Source organism: Microcaecilia unicolor, chromosome 8 (assembly GCF_901765095.1).
Source record: "Microcaecilia unicolor chromosome 8, aMicUni1.1, whole genome shotgun sequence".
Lineage (NCBI taxonomy): Eukaryota > Metazoa > Chordata > Amphibia > Gymnophiona > Siphonopidae > Microcaecilia > Microcaecilia unicolor.
The window spans coordinates 245205136-245217336 of NC_044038.1; the positions used below are offsets into that span (position 1 = coordinate 245205136).

General features: G+C 40.8%; 1 protein-coding gene across 1 annotated transcript in view; it reads left to right on the forward strand.

Moving 5' to 3' along the window:
* Positions 1-12201, forward strand: part of RBL1 (RB transcriptional corepressor like 1) — a 389513-nt gene that overhangs the window by 267463 nt on the left and 109849 nt on the right.

Consider the following 12201-nt stretch of genomic DNA (forward strand, 5'->3'; position numbering starts at 1 on the left):
GAGTACTTGGTATTTCTCTTTCTCCAGCAGATGGTGATGGAAGTTTAGCAGCCGTGTTCTGTAATAATTGTAATTTCAGACTCCATTTCACAGTTAAAGATGAATAAAGAGCATTACAGTAGTCTGACAAAATACATGATTGTACCAGAATGGCAAAATGAGGTCTGTTAAAGTGACGCCTAATATGATTCTGCTGACGAAGCTTAAAAAATATATAAGTTGCTTTAGAAAATTTACCTGTAACTCCTAAGGAAGAGAGGAGTCCAATATAACACCAAGAATCTTAGAATATAAATCCGCTTTAAGAGATAAATCATTAGACACTGGAAGGGATTCAGGAATAACAGTTCCCTTGGTTCCGCGGAATCTTAGCAGAGATTGGGTGGCGATGCTGGTAATTGGGAAACAAAATGGGAGCTGGGCAGACTTCTATGGTCTATGCCCTGATTGTGACTGAATAGATAGGGATGGGCTGGAGTGTAAATTTTAAAGGGCTTCAACATTAGCTCCAGAATTTAGTACAAGAACAATGCTGGGTAGACTTCTATGGTCTGTGCCCTGAGAATGGCAAGGACAAATGAAACTCGGGTATAAATGATCACATACCATGTGAATGAGTTTATCTTGTTGGGCAGACTGGATGGACCGTTCAGGTCTTTATCTGCCATCATTTACTATGTTACTATGTAGATGGTGATGGCACATTGTGCAGCTCCTTGGCTTGAAAACAGCTGTGTCAGTTCCTAAACTAGTTTTTGTTGAGTTCACTTTTCTTCCAGTTGGACAATCCCTTTCTCTTCCTACCCTGGGAGAGGTTCTTGGGGTTGAGATGCATCTCTTGTGCTATTAAGAAGCTTATTTCTACTTTTGACTGAACACCAGTTGAGTATGGGGAGTTTACTGAAGTTGGAGTTGGTGAGTTCCTTCTCTCCTCCCCTTCCAGCACCCAAACCCCTGCACTCAAACCACACTAGTAACAGCAAGTGTATTCTCTGTTTATGGTTTAAATTTCTAATATAAGAATAGCCGTAGTGGGTCAAATCAGTGGTCCACCTAGCCCAGTATCCTGTTTTCATTGGTGGCCAATCTGGGTCACAAGTACCTGGCAGAAACCCAAATTGCAACAATTCATGCTATCAATCCCAGGGCAAACAGTGGCTTCCCCATATCTGTCTCAATAGCAGACTATGGACTTTTCCTTCAAGAAATTGTCCAAACCTTTTTTAAACCCAGATACTCTTAACTGCTGTTATTACATCCTTTGGCAAAGAGCCCCAGAGCTTAACTATTCTTTGAGTGAAAAAATATCTCCTCCTATTTGTTTTAAAAGTATTTCCATGTAACTTCCTCGAGTGTCCCCTAGTCTTTGTACTTTCTGAAAAAGTACAAAAATCTATTCACTTCTACTCATTCTACACCACTCAGGATTTTGTAAACGTAGAAATGGCTGAGGGGAGATATGATTGAAATCATATCTCCCCTCAGCGATTTCTTTTCCAAGCTGAAGAGCCCTAACCTCGTTCCTCATATGAGAGGAGTAGCATCCCCTTTATCATTTTGGTCACTCTTCTTTGAATCTTTCTAATTCTGCTATATTTTTTTGAGATACGGCAGCCAGAACTGAATGTTCAAGATGAATATTATAATATTCTCGGTCTTTGTAACCTCCAGACACAGAGCACAGTGAATGAGTGCGCAGTAACAGGGTCCCTTCCCTGTTCAGTTTTTTTTTTTCTGGTAGTGTTAGCAGATTAGCAGTGTAGGAGCAACGCAAGTGCTACTGAGGCATTATAAGGAGCAGTATGCCCAACCATGGTCCTATATACATGGCACTATCCAGCATTAAGAACCTGATGGTAATGTGCAAATTCAGACATTTCCTGTATAAGACATTGTGGAGGCAACAAGTCTAACAGAAGAATAACAACTTGTTTACTATACAGAAGCTACTGATAAAGGACAGTTATCGGCATTGGCACAGGTTGTTATCAGAATTGATGTCAATGCAGGACACTTGGAGCTACTTGTTTATGTTCTTCAAGAATAGAACATATATCAGAAATAGAGATAAGGCTCTCGATTTCTCCATAAAAGGTAGCTCATGCCAGGATTAGCTGCTTGTGTCCACACCATCAAGATTTGCATTGGACCAGTCTGACATTTGAAGGACTACATCAGGTTGTATGTGCCGTGTATAGCGCTCTGGGGGTTAGATTGACTTTTTTTTTATTTTGTGCTATCAAAACAGGTAGATAGTACAAAAAAAAAATAAAAAAGTATTATGATGTCCAAAGGAGGTACAGAGATATAATACCTGACTATTCATCCACTCTGCTTCTTTGGTAGCTGAAATCTTGTCAGACCTGTCCCTGAATTTGAAACATTGTGGCGGTGGCAGTATTGTTCTTGTAAAAATTATAAACAAATCTAGGGTCTGGTTGGCTCCCTACTCTTTATACTTTAGAGTCTAGGGATTTACAGACCTTTACTCCAAGCTGTTTCTGTAATAGGATTATCTTTGTCTTTATTCCTTTTTACTTTGTCATTTGGTGCTACTGTAGGGAAGGGAAAGGGAATGAGACTTGATATACCACCTCTCTGTGATTTTTGCAACTACATTCAAAGTGTTTTACATAGTATATACAGGTACTTATTTGTACCTGAGGCAATGGAGGTTTAAGTGACTTGCCCAGAGTAACAAGGAGCTGCAGTGGAAATTGAATCCAGTTCCCCAGGATCAAAGTCCACTGCACTAACCACTTAGCTACTTCTCCACTCCTTCCATTATTTTGGCACAGTGAGCCTGGATCTAAGGATAAAGGGTGATGCACTTACTGCTGACACTGTACTTACTAATGTTAGTCTTGTTTGGGACCCATTTCTGTCATAATTTACACTAAGTGTCATGTACACTAATAACACCCTAAAAAGAGAGTACTGTCTGTTTTGCACCCATAGCAGCGTGCTGATGGCGACTGATAGCGGCCATCAGACATCAAATATGCCTGACCCAACACAAGAGTGACTGGATGACCTCAGCGAGGAGGTGCTGCAGGACCTTCCTGTGCGGAGTTCTTCTAGGGGAAGACCAGACTCCTTGTGAGCAGAGGCCCGTGAGTTGGTATGGTCGGATGCCTCACCAATTGAAATCTGGCAGATCTACACTGGCTAGACCAATGGCGGAGTGAAGAGCAGGAATTCCAAATGCTGCATGAGGAGTGTGAATTCCAGCTGCAGAAAATGAAGGTGGAGATGGAAATGACTTGTATCCAAAGCTCCAGCCCAACTTCTGCGCCGAGGCAGGATCCACAGCCCGGAACGGGACCAACTTGTTTGCAAATTTTGGTGATAACGCAAGATGACATTGATGGGTATCTAACTGCCTTTGAGAAAACTTGCCGCCTCAATGAGATTCCTGAGAAAAACTGGGTGCGCTATTTGGGAGCAGATCTCACTGGTAGAACATTCAAGGCATTCCAAGGACTGTCCATGGGAACATGCTCCCAGTTTGAAAAGATGTGAAAGCTTTGTTGAATCATTATGCCGTTACTTCCAAGGCCCGCAGACTAAAGTTTCGGACTTTGCAAAAGGGAGCGGACGATATTCATAGCGAGTTTGTGAACCAGTTAAGATAGCACCATCGGTGGCTCAATGAAACTGAGGTTAAAACCCTGGAGAACTGCCAAAACCTGATGGTCCTGGAGTAGTTTTTACAGTGTTGTCATCCAGAAGTGAGTGGACATGTTCAAGATCACCAGCCCCGTACTCTGGAAAAGGTGTCTGAGTTGGCTGACATCTTTGTGGCTAAATGTCCCTAGTTGGCAAAGAGAAGCTGTCTGTATCAACAACAGCTGGAATCTAAGGGCAGCCAGGGCCCTAAGCCAAATATTCCTGCAACCTCAGAGACAGTCACCAAACCCTCCAGTGTTCCCCTAAAGACTTGAGGCATGAATACCAGTGTGGGCGTACAGGACATTTCAAAGCGGATTGCCCAGATAACCCCAAGCCTGCACTAAAAAGTGTTCCAGTTCCTGCACTGAAGCTGGTGGCTTTCGTGGGTAGCTCCAGTCCCACTGAGGAGGCCTACGCAGTAGCTGCAGCACAAAACGTTACTGGTCAGTCATCAAGCAAGGAAGCAGGTGGGTTTCCACAGCATTATATCACCCCAATAACTGTAAATCAGTTCCAGGTATCTGGGCTGATGGACACTGGCTCTATCATGACTTCAGTACAACCAGAACTGGTGCCGGAAGATGCTATTCTTCCAGGTCACACTGCAGATGTAGTGTTAGTCAATGGATCCAGAGAGACTGTACCCATTGTTCGAGTATATCAGGATTGGTGTTCCAAGCCTGGATACAAAGAAGTAGGAATAATGAAGAACATTCTGATACCAATGCTGTGTGGAACTGATAAGGGTCCAGTGAATATTACCCTTGACAGTGGAGTTGGCATTTCCACCATGGTGACCTGTAGTCAGATACGGGAAGCCTAACAAACAGAACCCACAGAGACCACCTCTCTAGATCCTGAGCCTGTCCAGGTGGAACCAGCTGACCAAGCAACCAGAGGAAGTGCTCCAGTGCTTCCCAGCAGAACCAGTTCCTGAGGTAACCAGGACTGTGAGTATGAAACTAACAGCGGGCAAACAGCTTATAGTGCCCAAAGCATACAGAGAACAACTTCTGCAGATTGCACACGACATTCCATTAGCAGGACATCATGGAGTGACACTCACATGCACTAGTTTGACACAGAACTTCTATTGGCCAGGAGTATCTCAAGCCGTAGCTGACTATTGCTGAACCTGTCATGTGTGCCAGAGAGTGAGTAAGCCCCATGATCACCTCTGAGCACCCCTGAAATTCTTACCCATTATTAATGAGCCATTTAAGGGGATAGCTGTGGATATAATGGGGCCTCTAGCTAGATTGGGAAAAGATATATACTGACTTTGATGGACTTTGCTACAAGGTATTCCGAAGCGGTAGCCTTATCCTCAATAGAATCAGAGAAAGTTACCACTGCCCTGCTAGAAATATTTTTGGGTAGGGTATCCACGAGAAATACTCTCAGACCAAGGAACACAGTTTTATGTTTGAGCTGATCAAAATCTATGGGCACACTGCAGATTGAAATCTGTCTGTACCACCCCATATAGTCACAAAACTACTGAGTTGGTGGAAAGATTTAGTGGGACATTAAAGCATATGTTAAAGACTTTTGTATAGTTGGGAGAACGGGACTGGGAAAAGTACTTGCTCTCCCTACTGTTTGCTTACGTAGAAGTTCGGAACCAGGTATCTTTTAAATATAGTACCAAAACAGGGAAGATAGGGTATCCGATAGTGAGGTTGCAATAGATACCATAGTAGACCAGATGTCTTTAAATACAAAGCAAACAAAAGATTGCAAATTGTCAATGATCAAGCTGTAAATAGGAACAACAAACATAGTTGGAAATGTCTATATGCGAATACCAGAAGCCTAAGAAATAAGATGGGAGAGTTAGAATGTATTGCACTAAATGAAAAATTAGATATAATAGGCATCTCTGAGACCTGGTGGAAGGAAGATAACCAGTGGGACCCTGTCATACCAGGGTACAAAGTTATTTCGTAGTGATTTGGTGGAGGGGTAGCATTGTATGTTAAGGAGGGCCTTGAATGAAATAGATTGAAAATTCTGCAGGAAACAAAACACATCTTGGAATCCCTGTGGATTGAAATTACATGTGTAAAGGGGAAAAGGATAGCGATAGGAGTATACTACCGTCCACCTGGCCAGGACGGACAGATGTAGAAATGTTATCAGAAATTAGGGAGGTTAACAAACTGGGGGAGGTAAAATTCCTTGATGAAATCAAGGACTGCTTTATGGAGCAGCTGGTATAGAAGCCAACAAGAGGAGGAAAAATTCTATACCTAGTCCTTAGCAGAGCGCATGTTCTGGTGCTGGAGCCGTTTGATAACAGTGGTCATAATATGATTAGATTTGATATAAGTTCTGGAGTAAGTACACACAGGAAATTCAATACATTAGCATTTAACTTTCAAAAAGGAGACTATGATAAAATGAGAAGAACTGTGAAGAAAAAATACTGAGAGGAGCAGCTGCAAAAGTCAAAAATTTAGAACATGCTTGGATACCGTTGAAAAATGCCATCCTGGAAGCCCTGGTCAATTATATTCCATGTATTAGAAAAGGAGGAAGGAAGGCCAAGCGATAGCCAGAATGGTTAAAAATTGAGGTGAAGAAATCTATTAGTGCTAAAAGAAAATTTTTCAGAAAATGGAAGAAGGATCCGACTGAAAATAATAAGAAACAAAGTAAAACTATAAAAGAAAGCTGAGCAAGCAATTGAATCTTACATTATAATCTGAGCTGCGTATTACTCCATTACTTGTTTTATAATTCCCATCCCAATGCCTTCCTCATCAAAATAATAACTGAGCTGCAGTGGGTATCAAATAGGCTTATGAGATGTGGAGGAGTGACCTAGTGGTTAGAGCACCAGTCTTGCAATTCAGAGATGGCCGGTTCAAATCCCACTACTGCTCCTTGTGATCTTGGGCAAGTTACTTAACTCTCCATTGCCTCAGGTACAAACTTAGATTGTGAGCCCTCCTGGGACAGAGAAATATCCAGTGAACCTGAATGTAACTCGCCTTGAGCTACTACTGAAAAAGGTCTGAGCAAAATCTAAATAAATAATAATTATTTATTTGTATTTTATTTATTTGTATCCTGCATTTTCCCACATATTAGCAGGCTCAATGTGGCTTACAATAATAATAAATAGTCCTGATAATTCAGTTTGACAGCTCAATGCAGTCTAGTCTTTATTTTCATTCAGAATGCATAAATGGGGTGAATCTCCTCTTGTATGGGAAAAGGCTACAGAGGTTAGCGCTCTTCAGCTTGGAAAAGAGACAGCTGAGGGGAGATATAAAATCCTGAGTGGTGTAGAACGAGTAGAAGTGAATTATATTTTTTTTTACTCTTTCAAAAAGTACAAAGACTAGGAGACACTCAGTGAAGTTACATGGAAATACTTTCAGAACAAATAGGAGCAAACATTTTTTCAGTCAACAAACAGTTAAGCTCTGGAACTCTTTGCTGCAGGATGTAGTAACAGCAGTTAATGTATCTGGGTTTAAAAAAGGTTTGGACAAGTTCCTGAAGGAAAGTCCTTAGTCTGCTATAGACAGACATAGGGAAGCCACTGCTTGCCTTAGGATTGGTAGCATGAAATGTAGCTGCTAATTGGGTTTCTGCCAGGTATTTGTGACCTGGCTTGGCCACTATTGGCAACAGGATACTGAGCTAGATGGGCCATTGGTCTGACACAGTATGGCTATTCTTATGTTCTTGTGAGCTAAGGATTAGACTATTATCTAATGATTGTAGAGGTGTGGGAAAATATTCTACCTTAGAAATATACTTCTTAATATAGCTTTAGTTATTAGACTAGAATATGTCACTAACTAACCTATATATGACCGTTTGCTGAATGTGCATTACCTCACCATCATAAATGTGAATAGCAGGGTATACTGTTATTTGACTTAAAGACCTTTAGGCAAGGAAAAACACTGCAAGTCATTTGTATCTTGACTTAGGGAGCAATTTATTTATTTATTTTATTTTTATTAAACTTTACAAGTTGTATAAATTCACTAGCAAATTGCAATATAGAGAAATTAAATTTAAACAGGTACATGTTATGCAAAGAAAATCATACATCTCTTCCTTAGACCACTTATGGGGGGGGGGACATGTGAAAAAGTGAGGAGTAGAAACATATATATTAGAAATTGGCCTGGCCATTTTTAACTCTCCTATTTCTTAATCTCATTTTTCTCCTTCCTTGGATCCAGTGGGTGCTCTTTTTAATTTCAGAAAGGCACTGAGTTGTTCAGGTTCCCAAAAAACATACTTATTTTCCAAATATTTTACTATACATTTACACGGGTAAGCTAACAAGAATTTTGCTCCTATCGACCTTGTTTCTTCTCTAAGTACTAGAAACTTCTGCCTTCTATCTTGCGTGGATTTTGTTACGTCAGGATAGATCCAAACTCTATACCCACAAAAAGATTTTAGAGAGTTCTTAAAGTACATCTTTAAAACAGAGTTTAAATCCTGCTCAAAGACAAGTGAAACTATTAATGTAGACCTTTGAGTTATATCTGTCAGTGAGTCTTCTAATATAGCTGAAATATCTTGTAAACCTTGCTCAATTCCAAATTTTTGGACCTTATTTCCTATGTCTGCTTGTTCTACTAGGTTCGATTCGATGTTAGCAGATAGAAAGTTTTATTTAATGGAGGAATTGCTTCTGAAGGAAAATGTAAAACTTCAAGCAAATATTTCTTAAAGAAATCCGGCGAATTTATACCCACTGCCATCGGGAAATTTAAGATCCTAAAGTTCAGACGACGGTTATAGTTCTCTATCTGTTCCAATTTACGATGTATCATAGTCATGTCCACTATTGTTGCATTTGAAACAGTTTTTATATTTGTTACCTCTGTTTGTAGCAGTGTAATTTGTTGTTTTGTTTCTTGTTTAATTTCTTCCATCCATAATACAAGACTATCAACTTTGTTGACCAGCAACACCATTTCTTGCTCTGAAGTAGTAACCATTGTTGTTAGTCGTTGTAGAGCACTCCAAATGGATTCCAGGGTTATCACCACGGGAGCATTAGCTGCTTCCATTTTCTTCCCCTCCACGTCCACGGGGGAGGCACTGCCTACGAAAGCACAGTCTGCACCGACCTCCGACGCCTTTGCACTTCCTGCTTCACTCCGATTAAGCGCGGGACGTAGTGGAGGATTGAGATCTGGAGGCGACAATGATGTTTCATTTCCCAGAAGGGTCGATTCTCCTCTCTCGATTCCTTCAGTGGGAGTCTTCACTCCAATTAGAGAAGCAGCAGTTGTATAGTGGTCCAATGTCTGCTGGACCGAGGACGAAGTCCTGACCGATGGCAGTCGGGCTTTCACCGTCCCTTTTCTTTTCATGTGGGGAATTGTTTAAGGAAATCAAGAAGAAGGTAACGCCAGCAGACAAACACTGATCGTTAACAAACTTGCATGGCCGCCATCTTGATACACCTGTTTTAATTTAGGGTTCAGAGACCCCCAAGAAGGCTGGAGTGACCTTAAATCTAACTCCATCTCTAAATAGCACTAGTACTGGGGTAATCAAGAAGTTGTGAAGTTCTAAAAGGAATTGCCACTAAGAGAGACGTTAGGTCTAAGGAAAAGATACCAGCCTTATGACAAACTGGATTTATGTCACAGGTTATACAATGCAGCGAAAGATAGCCTGATACAGCAAAAGCATTTATACTTACAGCCTCTGATCATAAAGTGAAGTCCACAAATCATCATTTGGAATGAGGAGTTTATTTGCCAAGGTACAAGTCAAATCAGTGATTGACAACAGGCACCTACAATTAATTAGTTATAGGAATATAATAATCCGGCTGCAAACAGGTGTTAATTAGTTCCTAATCTTTTATAATTTCTTTTACCAATTAAAGGTTTTACAAGGTTTTACAAGGGAAAGCAATTAGGTAATTTGTCAATTCTGCTGGACACATTGGTTTCCCTTGGAGAGAGAGAGTGGCAACCCTTCTCTCTAGCTTAAACCAGGAAATACTCTGATTTTTATAGGTGCCCTCAGGATATGGATAATATGACAGTAGATATACCTGATTGGATCTATGCTAATGTCATGGTTGTCACTGATTGGCTCATGCTAATGAGTAGCTTCTATCTTGCTAACATGGTTTTGTCTTTAGCTCGCTTGACCACAAATCTTAAGCAAGACCCTGCATCCAGCTACACCTTTCCTTTCTCACACCATGGCTGACCACAATCCTGCTCACAGGAAAGTCTCCCTCCCCTCTTGGACAGCTAGTTCCCTATTTTCTTTGCACCTGGCATGACTCACTCATTTCTCAACTTGTTTTTCTAACTTACATTAGAGAAAATTCCACTTTGTAACAGATACGGCTTCCATTTTGTGCTGAAATCCTCCATTTTGTTTCCATATCTATTGACCTAACTTTTCCTAATTTAGCTTATTTAGGCCTCAATCCGGGCTACAAACTAGGCCATACTTTTCCACTAAGCTCCCAGTTATGTCAGCCATCAGATTTCTGACTCAGCCAAGGTCTGTAATGGCCTGAGCTCTATGACTGGGCCCGCCACCATTCCAGTGGGGGGGGGGGGGGGGGGGGGGGGGGGGGGTTTCTGGCTGTACCATAATTATACATTCCCCACTTGTCACCCCATCTGGGGGAGGGTGACACAAAGCTTGTCAAGCTTGTCATCATCCATTCCAGAAGGTGGCAAGCTATCAAACGAGAGGGCGAGTTTTGGTCTTACAAATTGCTAGAAGGTATGGTGCAAGATAGGAAACTTCATTCTCAGGTGATATATTATTTGGGGCGTATGGAATTCCCGTTATATTACCCAATCCCTTGGGCCTCAATCATGATTGAGACTTGCTTAAACCTGTGGTAAGAAAGGTTTTATGAATGGGACAGACCTATGGGTTCATCTACAAAATCCATCAGGCTTACCCTATTGATTTTGCAAGCATAGTTCCATGAAATAAGTGTAGGTATCAATGTGAGCAGATTGTACATAGCTTCGCAGGTTATATATGGATTAGCATTGATGAGCCTGTTCAATATTCATTTGTTGATAGTAGCAATCCTAGGTGTATCATACTACTATATAGTTGCAGGTCTTTCTATGGTTTCCATTGTATCTGTTGCATAGTGCATGGGGAGATAATCTAATGTATCTATCTCAGTGGTCTTGGGAAGGAATAGTGGTTTCGATTATGGGATCAACAAATATATGATTAGTACTCTGATTGTAGTCTGTCTTAGGTTACAGGTATCCAGAATCCCTAAGCGGGTTGGAATTCTTGGGCCTATCTTTACCGTCATAGCCATGCAATTATGAGCACTAAGAAGCAAATAGTAGTCATAAGGTTGCATTATACAACAAGGTGGTAGCAACAATTCTATGGGTCATTCCCATGTATATTTATAATTATGAAACTGTACAGGAGAAGAACTTTGGAAAATTATACTAAGGGCATAACGATGGGGGAGCATGGGGTTTCCCCATCCCAGGGTACGTATATATCCTTTACTATAACCCCACTTGGAGCTTGGTCAAACCTACAGAAAGACATGCAACTGAGTCTATAAATATCTACTCTGTTATGCCATAGTATTATAGGTTCTGGTGTTATCCTGATTGAAGCAATATCAATTTGAATTACATAAACAGAAATAACGGGGAAACTCTTAGAAAAACAATAAGAACAATAAAGGAAATAATAGGAAAATAAAAATAAAACTTTTTCAATATATAGACAGGATTACTGCTAAACTGAAAATAAAACAAGATATGAATCTATAATGTCCATAAACAGCAACAGTAAATCTCAAATTAAGTATCAGTTGGTTCTGAATTCTCTTTCATCGATCATGGTTGAAGCGGTGGAAGCACTGAAGAATCTGGACGGAGATCTGGAAGATCTAACAGGGCTGGATTTTCACAGCGACTTGGGCAAGGAATCAGTAGAAGTGACAGTCGCTGCTGACCAGCTGAAGGAAGTGGTTGGTCTTGAGATGGTTGGGCCGGTAACATCTGGTTCTACAGCTGAGTAAACCCGTATATCTTTCACATGGACCCAAGACTTGTGGTCCAGTAGATTGCAAGGTGTAAAGATTATTGCCACAACCTTGGAGGATCTAACATCATTTGGGCCTGAGAAAAAATTTTTATTGTCTTAATACTAGGAATTGGGATTTGCAGAATGTATCCCCACTTCTGGCTTGCATAATGTGCAAGACATTGGTAATTACTACTAAGAGATGATCAAATAACAATAGTTAAGTATGTGGAACAAAAGAAAAGGGTACCAAAAAAAAACAATAAAAATTAAAATTGTGAGATGATGTTGATTGTTCAAGTTATTGATGTATGGAGGGTCAGGAATATGGTGCACAAAAATAGTCAAAAGGCACGGGCAATGCGTTGCAATCTATCGCCAGTAGGTATGGAATTTTCACCTGCAATGACTACCATTCACCAAGGGTTGGGCCCTCAGCTGCAGGAGGCCAGCAGGACTTACGAGTTAGATGATTCAGAAAGAAGGGTA